Below are 14006 nucleotides of genomic sequence, written 5' to 3' on the forward strand. Positions count from 1 at the left end.
CAGAAAAGTGACTTCTTATGCTCACAATGGTAAATTGATGATTCACTATTTTCAGGACAGTCTGAGTGGGGCATCATTGAGTTGGTACATGCAGCTAGAAAAATGCCACATCCAATCATGGTTAGACCTGGCTAACGTCTTTTTTAAGCAAAACAAATACAATAGGAAATGGCTCCCAGCCGTATGCAGTTGCAAGGTTTATCTCAAGAGAGCGACGAATCCTTCAGAGGATATGCCCAAAGATGGAGAGAATTAGTTGCTCAAGTTCAACCACCACTTATGGAGAAAGAATTGGTTGACTTATTCATGGATACCTTGCAAGGTCCGTACTACGAAAGGATGATAGGCAGTACTTCGCCTGATTTTTCTCACTTGGTGTCAGTTGGAATACGCATGGAGAGCATGCTCAAAAGTGGAAAGATCCAAGACGTATCGAACATCCAGGCTAGTGAGAGTGAATCCCTTGTCAGTTCCCAAGAACAGGAGGAGATGGAAATCAATGCAATCTGGGAAGCTCCACCAGCTCCATATCATACGCCATTCCCTTCGCAGGGTCAATACCCTCCTGAAAACCAAAGATCTCCTTAGTATCAACGACAAACTTTGCATCAGCAGCGTCAACATACTCGACAAAGGCCAAGGAAGACAGTAAGGCATTTTGATCCACTTCCAATGTCGTACAGTCCAATACTACCATATTTGATCAGAGATGGATTGATAGTGCCAAAGGAACTGCGTCCAGTGATTCCTCCATACCCACCAGGCTTCGACGTCAACGCCCGATGTGACTTCCACGCTGGGGCACAGGGGCATTCAACTGAAGATTGTAAAGTGCTGAAAAGCCAGATACAAAATTTGCTTGACTCCAAGATGTTCTAATTTGCGCCTCAAGGTTTGCGAATCAACAACAATCATTCAACTAGTCATGAGGGTCCATCAGTGTACGTTATTCCTCATATTGGTCTCGACGAGCAACTATGAAGAAGGCTAGCTCGACAACAAAGCGAAAGAGGAAAGCCCAATTCCCTAACACTGGCAATCCTTATATCACATCAGTACTTTGCATTTGTAGTTTCTTTGTTGTTAAGTGCTACTTGCTTGTAAACATTGTTTGTTTATAAATGGTAGTGTTAATAAAATGAGCATGCATGTTTTGAACGAATCCATTTGTATTCACTCATATTTTCTCATTTATCTTCAAAAATCACAAAAATAGCTTTCCATTTGCTTTATTAAGTTGTTGTTTTAGCAAATATTGGAGGGAGGATGACGAAACCAAGATACCCATAATTGTTGATTGTATGCTTTCGGATAAAACCTTGTTGATGATGTACATGCATTGTTTCAAACCCCTAAACACTGGAGAGATAGTGAGTTAATCCCTAGATAACCACTTCGAGCCTAGAAGTAGGTGTTTCTTTCGGATCTGAAAACCCTTACACTTAACGAGGGGAAGGGTAGTGTTTAGTTGATTCAGCTATGCATTCGGATTGCAAGGCGAAATATCCCGTCTAGGGATTAATCACACGATGTTCTTCACACACGCCCCGAAGTGTCGAATCCAAAAGTTATGTTGGTGGTTCTTCAGCAACCAATGACTGGGCAGTCATAACCCCTTATAACAATCGAAAAAAGAAAAAAAAAACAAAAACCCGCTAAGTCGGACCCCAAAAGGGGTGACTTAGGCAAAAATTAGGGTAATCCTGGTGGACCAAAAACTTCGAGAAAGCGGTCCACAAAAAAATTTGGGCAAAAAAAAAAGAGAGAAATGAAAAGAGGTCGTTAAATCCTCAATGAAGACAAAGCGAAATAAGGTGACAACCATACCAGGAATGCAAAGGTCATTGACATCCGTGGAAAATAAGGTGACTGCCATTTCAAGCGAACCTTGAATCATCATCTTCATTCTTACATCGTCAAACTCTCATGGAGGATGAATGTGTATGTTGAATTAGCTGAACGTAGGACTGGAGAACATCATGAAGAAGGGGTGGGTTAAAATCAAATTTGAGATTTATATCCTTTGTTTCAATAACCGTGAACCAGACCATGTTACAACCCTCAAAAGTCCTAATTGAAGCAGGGTTTGTTCTGAAAAGCATACTACAGCAAGGTTGCGTAAACTGACTCCTAGATATTTTGCTAACCTTTTTGTGTTGATATCATGTTTTCAATGTATCTTTCACGTTAGCCAAATTAGCATTACGTTTGGACTAATGGTTTATTCGTCACTTGTCACCACAATCATCTCAAATAAATGATTCCTTTCAAAAACTTGCATGAATGTCACATTAAAATTACCATTGTTAAATGAACAATTTTAACTGTAAGTTAGTGCTTGACATCAAGGAAATTCCAAAGATCAATCAGAGAAGAGCTTGAACATTCGTCGAGACTGAGGCTATCCCGAATCAAGACTGTTTCGTAACCCTATGGATCAGGGGCATGGCATCCAATGACTGTGTTGACCTAAGAGTTAGCTAGTCTGAAGCAAATCTCCAAGTATTAGTTGATCAAGGAGACAAGTCGTCAATACCCAGTTAATCAGGGGCAATTCCTTCAAGGGCTCAGGCAAGGGCAAACCACTGCAGATTCAGACACTGGGGAAACTTATCTCATGGTATAATCCCTCCCAACGTTTCCTTTCGATGAGGATTCCTTTGAATGCCCTACAAACTAGGGCAGAGCAAGAGCATGATCATTTTGCATTGATTACGTCGCTGCGCTTATGCAATCATTTGCGAGCTGTCATGGCATATCAGGCAAAGAAGTAGAAGTTCTCTCGGGAACAAAGACACAGATTCAACTGAGGATCAAGCTTGGGGCACCAAGAGCATCCACATCTATCTTCCGATCATAGCATCATCAAATATCGAGTGTTGGGAAGTCAAATCCTTTCCCAAACCACAAGTCCCTATTGGCAACTACCAAAAAACCAAAGTCCATTTTTTTGGGATCACCACCAATTCAAGTCCAATCAGTATTGGTACCCAAAATATCTCTCCTTCAGAAAAGAGGAGACCAACCCAAAAACTAATCACCAGCTTGCATTTCCAAATGCACTGCATACAACATACACGCATAACTTTCATGCCGAGGCAAGAAGTTCCATAATAGAAAAAGCTCTCTCACTGAGACGAGAAGATTGAATTAAATTAGCATTTATCATATTGTAAGACCCTAATTTTGACCATAAGATCCCTCATGGCATCATAACATTGCATTTGCATCTTGCCTCAAGGATCATAAGCATCTTGGATCTTACCTTTGGGTGGGAACTTTTGAGAGTTGGTTTGAGATCACCAAGCATGCTTGAATTGTATATTATTTCTTTTATCATTTTATTTACTAACCAAAAGCACAAAATTATGTCACTAACATCTTTTGTTTGTAGCTTGAGCAGTCACAAGATCCAACGCTTCTAGGAGATTATATGCTCATTACTAGGGCTAGGAGGAAATGAAAGCAAGCATGGCAATGGTTCCCCAAAGCTCTAATCCATCAAATATGCCTCCCAAGTATCTCAATTCATCATTTTGATCAAATAAAACCAAAGGGTTTGAGGCTTGTTTCCCAAGGAAACCTAATTCATCTGTGTATCAACTGTGCCTTGCTCTTGAAGCAACCTCAACCTATGATCAAATGAAATCAAGAGAAGTTCTTTAAATCATCATTTCATTCATATTTGAACTTATTTGAGTGTCCTCAATCATCAATTCATCAAGATATGAGGTTTGGACTTGAGAAGCTGATCAGTCAATTCATCTAACTATTTTGAAGTGCACTGAGACCTAACTCTTGATGTGTTTGTCAAATGGAGATGACCCCAAGAGTAAAACTATTCTTAAGAACCATATGAACAACTTTCATGTTCATCAAAAATTGATTTTAAGCTTGGAAGGTCATCATCCATTTCAAGATATTATAGGTCATTTTGACTAAAACCCTAATTTTTGGTCAACTTCCCAAGGTCATAACTCATTCATTTTTTATGATTTTGAGGTGGGATAAAATGCATGGGAAAGCTTAAGATGTCTATTTCAAATGTTATGTTGAGCAAAATTTCAAAATCCTAAAAGAAATATATGTGATAATGCAAAACATTATAGGTCACTTTGGACCAAAGGTATTGAAATGTGAAAAAGTCCAACTTCAAGTGCCCATAACTTCTTCACCAAAATCCAAATTATGCAAAATTTAAGTCCAAATTTATTGTCTTGAAAAGATCTACAACTTTGATATTGAAGATTTTGTCATTTGGAGCTTGCATCATTGAAACAGAAGTGCTTAAAGTTTGGCCATTTTTGAAATTTCCATATATACATGTTTTGCACCCTACACTTCATGATCATTTTCACCAATTTCCAAGTTTCAAATGAATTTTTGATCAACATAACAAATGATCCTCATGCAAAAATCTTTTCAACCATTACTCATAAGGTTGTGTTTCAATTATGGAAATGGCATTTTCAAAAGCATGAACATATTGGTACAATTTTGGAAACTCATTAAATTTGCATTGCATGAGCTCAGATTACATGATATACACGTCCAAATTACATCTGTTATTGTTCAGCTTGCAAATCCAAGTGGAATTGGGCTCTCCATGCGCCTGTACAGGCCCATGCATGGAGGCCCTTTCCATCCATGCAATGCTTTGTTCATGCATTCAGCCTTGCTTTCTTCTATAAATACAATGCCAATGCCTCTCATTTCAGTAACCTAAGGGCGCCTTACATGCTGCACGAATTATCCCTCAACCACACTCAAAAGGAACTCACCATTTTCATTCACAATTTTCAGATTTAAACTTCAATTTCATCAATTGATTTTTAGATCTAAAGTTCCTTAGCCTTATTCACTTTGATCCAAAGAACAAATTGCAAGCATCAACTTCAAGAGATCATGCCTTCAAACTCTGCAAATCAGAGGTTTACTTCAGTTTTTATTTTCTTCAAATCCACTAATATATTGCTTGTTTATTGCTGTTGTTGTGTTGTCTGAAGTCCTCTTCATAGAGGCAACCTTTTAGAGCTTTGAATTTTCAAATTCCAACAAGTTCAGTTGAACACCATAGAAATTCAACCTCTGATTTCTCCCAATGTAGAAAGCTAGAGTGGATTTGGTTGGCACATGGTTGATGTACATCACCCCAGCTTTCGTTTGGTACCTAGATCGTGGCATTTGGTGCTCTTTTATTTCTCTGCAATTTTTGCCTTCGCCGGAAGCTGGACGGAGAAGACGGTGGCGCAGGTCACCGTCCAATTTCTAGATTAAATATGAGCCATGCGTTTCCATTTCCAGATTTGATCCTAGCCGTCCAACGTTATGACTTTTTATTTGGCTACGTGTGATTCATTTGACTGAAGCGTATGGTGGATGCGCGCATGTAGTCCACATGATATGCCAGCTCATTTAATGAGCTTCATCCAACGCTCTGTGTTTTTCCACATTTTCTATTTTCTGATTTTTATTTTCATTTTATTATTTTTATTCCATTTCATTTCAAAAATTCATATCTCCTTTATTATTGGTCCAAAAAATGTGAGACCAATTACATTTTTCTTCTTTTAATTTCTAGTTTCTAAAATGATTTTTAATATTTTTTATTTTATCATTTGATATTTTTTAAGAATTTTCTCTTTTCTGCTTATTTTTAATTCATTTTAAATAGTTTTTGATATTCAAAAAATACAAAAATATTTTTCCAACCTCTTTGAATGATGATAGATCTATGAAAAATATTCTTATCAATTTATGAATTGATTTGAGATTTTAATTCAATTAGGTTATTTTTATGCATTTTTAATTGATTAAAAATAGTTTATGACTTCTAAAAATGCTGAAATTTTTTGTCAAACTTTGTTTGACCTTGTTGAACTTGGGATAATTCACTTGAACTTTTCAAAGTTGATTGGAAGTGAATTTGAAGTTTGACATTTCTTTATTATTTTAATTCAAGTATTATTTTAATTTTGTAAAATATCAAAAATATTTTATTTGTTTCTTGACTTCTAATCTTCATTTTGCTTCTGTTTACTATTGTTTGACCTTGATCTTCTCTATCTTTGGTCAATGCTTGTTGATTATTTCATTTCATTTCCATTAATGTACTTTAATATTCATCTTCTTCTTCTTCTTCTTTTTCTTTTTTTTGATCAATGAGTTAAAGATTGGTGGTTAGCCTTGATACATGGGAGGTTTAACCTTCCTTGATTCAAATCTAATTCAATTTGATCATGGATCAAGTGAGTGGCTTTGCATTAAGGATAGGTTGCTTCCTAATCAAGCAAAGAACCTAAATCAATACAAGATCATTTCTCATCTTCTTTTTGGCATGGCAAGTTGTAGGAGCTTGATTCACTAATCAAGATCTCTAACTTGTGTTGTTGCCTACATTATTATTGACCGACCTCAGATAGTTGTGACTTCTACATAAGTCCAATTACGATTGCTTAACATAGCACTAAATTGCCTTATGGCACATTAACTCTAACACTAACCGTTAACCATTAACATTTAATTCTTGCACTTTACAATTATGCAATTTACTATTCTTGTACATATTATTCATTTGCTTTTTTCCTTTGCGCATTTGAGCACATGTATGTTAATGCAATTTGTCTTTTTCTCACTTAAGCACATAATTGTGTATATACTTTTGTGCTTGTGTTTTGTTTGATTGTTGTGAACAAATGCAAAAATGGATAAAAAGGACTTAGACCTTAGGACATTCCCTATGCAAATATTGCAGTCAAAGAGCAACTAGGCATTGGGCCTTTAGAGTGCCATAAAAGTCAAAGAGCAACTTGGCATTGGGCCTTTAGAGTGCTATAAATGTTGAAGAAACTTTGAGAGGACCAACTTCTAAACTCCTTCTTGTTCATTCTTTTTTTGTTTGATAGAACTTTTTGATGTGTGTGTTCTTGAGCTAGGGATTCCAACATTGAGCCTAATTGAAGAACCATTGTCATGAGCTTCTAAAGAGAGAGATCTAAGAGCCATTGGGGATCTTCTAAGAGCTTGCTTGATTGATTTGATTGCTTGAGCTTACACTTATTTGCTTGCTTATTCCAAAGGATGGGAGCTACTTGGATCATCAATATGATCTCAAGAAGGGAACTCCATTTGTGGTCTTATTTCTTCTCCTTCATCTCTTGTATGATTAGGACTTTAGCCATTCTTCTTCTTCCCTCCACTCTAACTCAAGCCAAAAGTTTTGTGCAAACATTAACACTTCTTTTCAAACATTAGAAACCTAAGCATTATGCTTTTGATTTTCAAACTTTCTTTTCATAACACTTATTTTGAATTGAATCTTTAAGTCAATTTTGACCATATTTTGTAAATACTTTTCATTGGTAAATATAACCCAGTCAAATACTTTTGTGGTTTCAATGGCCACTTTCTTATCAAAAACTTTTCATAACCAATAGCTATTATGTTTGAGTTATCCTTGAGGTAGATGTAATACTCACCTATATCCTTAGTGATGGACAATGAGTCTTCCATGCTTATTATAGGGTTAACCCCCCACTAGCATGTTGAAGCTATCCTCACATGGTGGATTTGTGGTTTTAGGTTGAGTTTTCTCCCTTGGATAACAAAAGACCTTAAGGCTTTTGGACCAAATCAATTCACCAACTTGTTTTGAGATTTTTACCCCGAACTACGAGGTTTTGATCCTAATCTTTTTTTAAGATGGTACGTAGGCAATGGGTTTATCCATTCAAACACAAATTGTAAATAACTTGTATATTCTTCTCTCATCTCCCCAAACATGTTTGCACAAACAAATTTTTCACAAAATACCAACCTTACAACAAGTGTGAGAAGGGCTCCCTAGGAGTACCTAGGATGTTTTGGGTGCTTAAAACCTTCCCATTGCATAACCAACCCCCTTACCCCGATCTCTGACACTTTTACTAGTTTTTGATTCGATAAAACTATTAGGTTGTTGTTCGCTTTCTAACCATTCCTTTGGATAAATAGAAGTGCGGTGGCGACTCGACTTGTATGGTTTACTTTTGATTTAGTCAATAAATCTAAAGGTAACGAATACCCCACTACACATATGCATACAAAACCAATCACTTTCCATAAACCCTTTGATGATGACTATCTTCCATCAACCCTTTGATGATGTCATCAACCCTTTGACGATGATATTACCTAAGCATATTTTCCATCAACTCTTTGATGACGACATTCCACTTCCCATCAACCCTTTGATGTAGGTATCCCCTTTTATCAACCCTTTGACGATGCCAAATTATTTTCCCATCAACTCTTTGATGACGACATTCATTTTGTGTCAACCCTTTGATGATTACAATTGTTGTCCCATCAACTCTTTGATGACGATAGTCCTTCCATAAGCCCTTTGATGACACCATCAACCCTTTGATGACGATATTACTTAAACACCCTTTTTCATCAACCCTTTGATGAAGACATTCCTTTTGCGTCAACCCTTTAACGAGGTTCTTGTTCGTCAAGCCTTTGACGATGACAGTTCATTTTCGATCAACTCTTTGATGACGATACTCCATTTTCCATCAACTCTTTGATGATGACACTTTATTTTCCATCAACTCTTAGATGACGGTATTTATTTCCGTCAACTCTTTGACGATGACAATTGTTGTCCCATCAACTCCTTCATGACGGTATTCCTTTTTCGCCAACCCTTTGAAGAGGACAATTGTTATTTCATAAACCTTTGAAGTCATATCCCCACAAAAGGCCTTACCAAATACCTTTGGAATCTCTAACCAGTCACTTACCTTTCGTAAGTGGTCCCCTGTCGTTTTCCTGGGAGGTCCCTCCTGTATGCTTTCAATGCTCGTTCGCATTGATCCCTGAGTAGGTCGTCATTCTCGACACTCGTCCGTGTTGACACTCTGTCTTAATACTCGTTCATATTGATCTTCAACGCTCGTTCGTGTTGTTACCTTCTTTCGATACTCGTCTGTATGGACCCCTAACACTCTTCCGTGTTAATCATTACTTCTTCCAATACTCGTCCGTATTGATTTTTAATATGCGTCCGTATTGATTTGTAATACTCTTCAGTATTGAGCATCCACATTCGTCTGTGTTGGTCCTTTTTCAATGCTCATCTGTATTGATTTTCGATACTCGTCCGTATTGTTGCCTCTTCCTTCGATACTCGTCCGTATTGATCTTCAACACTCGTCCGTGTTAACCATATTGATTTTCAATACTCGTTCGTATTGATTTTAAATACTCGTCAGTGTTGACACCTTCTCGTTTCAATACTCGTCTATACTAATCTTCATTACTCGTCCATGTTGATTCTTTTTCGATACCCGCCCATTATGACCTTCAACACTCGTCCGTGTTGGTCTTCTTTTTCAATACTCGTTCCTGTTAATCCCCAGTGAAGTCACCATTTTCAACATTTGTCTATGTTGGCCTTCCTCTTCAATACTCGTCCGTATTGATCTTTAATACTCATCAGTGTTGATACCTTCTTTTTCCATACTCGTCTGTTTCGATCCTTAACACTCGTCCGTGTTGATCTCTTCTACTCGTCTGTATCTAGATCCCAACACTCGTTTGTGTTGTCCCTTTTCTGATACTCGTTCGTGTTAATCTCAACGCTCGTCTGTGTTGTTAAACCACTCTTGATACTCATTTGTTTTGGTATCCATCACTCGTCTGTGTGGACCTTAACTCTCCCTCTTATCCTTTCGTCGAGGAATTCTCATCACCTTTTGTATGAGAAAGTTTGTGTGCCTTCTTTCTTAACTGCATCAAGGAAACTTCCGACTCTCTTGCTAAGGAGCCGTTGCTACCTATTGTACGAGAAGGTTGTTTCTCAGTTGAGTTCACTTCCTTTTGCAGAAGACCCCAGTTTAGTTCTTATTCGTTGGTACTTGCCTTTTGCAAACACGTGGTTCTTTTTACCTTCGCAGAATCCTGCGGGAATATCTCGATTATCGATTTCAAGCCAAAACTTGTTAGTGGAGGCAAAGCAAGGAAAATAATGAAAAATTAAGAGAAAGACACAAAAAAGAGATCATCATACATAACATATTACATATAGCATGCATGACTTCATAAAAAATCTCACTGAGCATCTTTCCATCAATACCCTTTACCCTACATCTCATTCATTTCAATCATTCCTTGCGGGCAAATTTATTGGTTATTTTAGTATTTAATCCTCTCCTACCATGAATGTTTGAAAGCAGTTTCTATTCATACCTTCAGGTCGGAGAAGATTAAATAGGGACAACTGTCATACCCCAAAATTTGCCCTCCTTTTTGCTTTTTCATCTGACTATAACTTGATATCCATCAACTCTCATTCATGTCTCATTTATATTCATCATTCATTCATGACTAACATCTGCTAACAGGTATCATGGATTCAGGGTTTGTGGTTGGTAAAATCGGAGTTGGATTAAAGTTTATGGAATTGCACAACATATGGGTGGAAATCCTGATTCATGACTTTGCTAGTCAAGGATCTTGTGCATGACCGATTGTTTGGTGGACATTCACCTGGCATGATTCATTGACATAAGTCGTTTGGTTCAGGATGTTGTGGTCCATATTCGTTTGTTCGTAAGAGAATACGCATTTCTACCGGGGTTGACTTTTGGATCAAATGCTGACTTTTTGGTCAACCATTTACCCTTAAGCCCTTAATCACATAATCCATGATTCATTTTCACATCAGGTTCCATTACAAATTCCATTCTTTGTCTTGATTCATGTGCATATCGCTAAACCAATTCAAAACCAAAGTCATCTTCCACCTTTTAAATCATGAATCATTTCCATTTCAAACCATAACACATGATTCACTTTTACATCAATAACCATACATATTACATTTACCATTCATCTTACAAAACTACCACCATGTTCTACATTTTCACAAAACCATACATACATATTCCAAATTACACCATTTCAATAGCATTCCCATACATAATCATAAATCATGGTTCATTGACACAAGTTATAACCCTTAAGTTCAATTACAGACATAGTTACTACATTCAAAAATTGAAATTAATTCAATTTTAACTTGTGTCAAATAATTCATTCCATTTCGATTCAATCGTGAGCCATAATACATTTCCATTTTTAATTCATGTTGACTTTGAACTTGCATCTCCATCATTAACTAATCCATTTCAACTTATATCTATAACCATCTTCAATTTAATTTCCAAATAGGTGAGCTATTAAACCAAACCGATTCACATTTTCATACAACACTTCAAACCAAAATCACATTGTAACTATGACCATGTCAAACACCATTCTTATTACGTTTCATTACAACATTCAATATCACTAATTTCAAACCCAATTTGTTCAAACTGATCCAATTCACATTTCCTTCCATCAATAGCAATTTCATACATGCATGTCCATATATTACAATTCCATCTCCTAATTATACTCATTACAAACATAAACTACAGCCATTTACAAAGTTTCAAAAGAAAATCCAAAAAAAAAACAATCCAAGCTTCAATGTTGAGTGAGCCATGTCCGTGTCCAAAGCTCCATCCAATCACACAACCCGTCCTGCAAGGAAAAAATAGTCCAAGATTCGATAACCATTTCATTCAAGCATACAAGCTCACTAAAACAATTTCAAGCATTTGATAGCGTTCGCAACACAAATTCATGACAGTTTTTTTTCTAATGTGCCTTTCAATGCACGAGACAAGGATATAACATGGAAACTTTCATGGATACACCACCAAAAGCTACAAGCCAAACGCAAAAATGCCATATTCCAAAGCTGCAGCATTGAACAAACAGTAGTTACAAAATGACAATGAGCACACAAGCTACCAAGCCTGCAGAACGCAACACCAAGTAGCAAGATGTAAACGGCGACGCCGGCGACGAGAAATGGCAAATCCGACATCAAAAGCAAAAGTTTCAAGGTTATAACATCCACGCGGTAACAACACAACCGAACACACTGCAAATATCAAGCAATTCACATACAGGCAGTGAAAAATTCGTGTGGAAAATGCATTTCTGACTAAGGCAACAAGACATGTTAAACAAATGAACTCGACCACCACACCTTGTAAAAATCTTCCATAAAAAAAGGGGGAATTCTGTAAGACCCTAATTTTGACCCTAAGATCCCTCATGGCATCATATCATTACTCAGTGCATTGCCTCAAGGATCATAGCTTGTTTGGCTCCTAAACCCTAGGGTTGGGATTTGTGTGAGTGGTTTGAGATCACCAAGCATGCTTGCATTGTATATTATTGCTTTTCTTATTTTTTTTACTAACCAAAAGCACAAAAAAATGTCACTAACTCTTTTGGTTTTGAAGCTCAAGTGATCATGTGCTCCCCTGCTCCTATGAGGCTCTTAAGCTCAATGAAGTGGCTAGATGAAGATGAGAACAAGCATGACAATGGTCCATAAAGTTCCTAATCATCATATATTCCTCCCAAGTATCTCAAATTGCCAATTTGACCAAGATAACCCAAAGGTCTTGAGGATTGTTTCCCAAGGAAACCCTAATTCAACTATGCATTGACTTTGCCTTGCTCATGAAGCAACCTCAACCTATGATCAAATTCAATCAAGGGAAGTTATTTCATTCAATATTTTATGCATATATGAGCCTATGTGAGTATCCTCAATCTTTAATTCATCAAGATTTGAAGTTTGGCCTTGAGAAGTTGACCAGTCAAGTCATCTGACTAAACTGAGGATCACTGAGACACAACGTTTGATGTGTTTATTAAATGAAGATGACCCCAAGAGAAAAAATGTTCTTAAGAACCATATTAACAACTTTCATGTTCATAAAAAATCCATTTGAAACTTTTAAGGTCATCATTCATTTCAAAACATTATAGGTCATTTTGACTGAAACCCTAATTTTGGGTCAACTTTCCAAGGACCTAACTTCCTTATTTTTATGATTTTGAGGTTATACCAATTGGATTAGAAAGCTTAAGATGTATACTTAAAATGTTATGTTGTAAAAAATTTCATAATCCTTAAATAAACACATGTGATAATACAAAACATTATAGGTCACTTTGGACCAAAGTCATTGAATTTTGAAAATGTCCAACTTCAAGTGCCCATAACTTTCTCAAAAAATGTAAATGATGCAAAATTTGAGTCTAAATTGATCACCTTGAAAATATATACAACTTTGATGTTGGAGGTTTTTCCATTTGAGGCTTGCATCATTGAAGTAGAAGGGCTTGAAGTTGCTTGGTTTTGGTAAATTTTTCAAAGGGAACCTAAACATGTTTTGAACCCTAAACTTCACAGCCAGTTTTCATAAATTTTCAAACTCCAAATGAATTTTTTCCCAACATGACTTTTGTTCCTTATGTCAAGAGCTTTGCAACCATTACTCACATGACCATCTTTGGATTTTCCATGTGGGAGTTTCGAAGAGCTACATGTTTATGTGCATTTTGGCATTTCACTTCATAATTTCATGTGCAAGCAAATACCAGGCCAATTGCACGTCCAATTCAACTCCATGTGATCTCAGCATGCATTTCCATTCACTTTTGGGCCTCTATGCGCCTGTACAAGCCCATGCATGGAGGATCCAAAATTCATGCACACGAGCATTGCACCTCATTACATCAAGTTCAGCTATAAATAGAAGTGCTTGCTCATTCAAAACTCAACCTGGAGGAGATCTGAAACGCTGCTGGATTGAAACCACACCCTCACTCAAAGGAATTTCAGTTTTCAATTTCAATTTCAAGCTTGAATTTCAACATCCTTAGTTGATCTTCAAGTCTTAATTCCTTAGCCTTGCATCATCATTACATCTCCAGATCAAATTTGGATCAAAAGCTTAGAGAGACCATGCTGTTTAAATCTCCATTTCAGAGGTATATCACCAAACTATTTTGATCTGGATCTTGCTATACAATGTGAATTGCTTGAGTTTGAACTATTTTCTGAAGTCCTCAAGCAAGAGGCAGGCCAGTGGTGGTCTTAATTTCAA

This window comes from Lathyrus oleraceus, chromosome 1, assembly GCF_024323335.1.
Source record: "Lathyrus oleraceus cultivar Zhongwan6 chromosome 1, CAAS_Psat_ZW6_1.0, whole genome shotgun sequence".
Classification (NCBI taxonomy): Eukaryota; Viridiplantae; Streptophyta; class Magnoliopsida; order Fabales; family Fabaceae; genus Lathyrus; species Lathyrus oleraceus.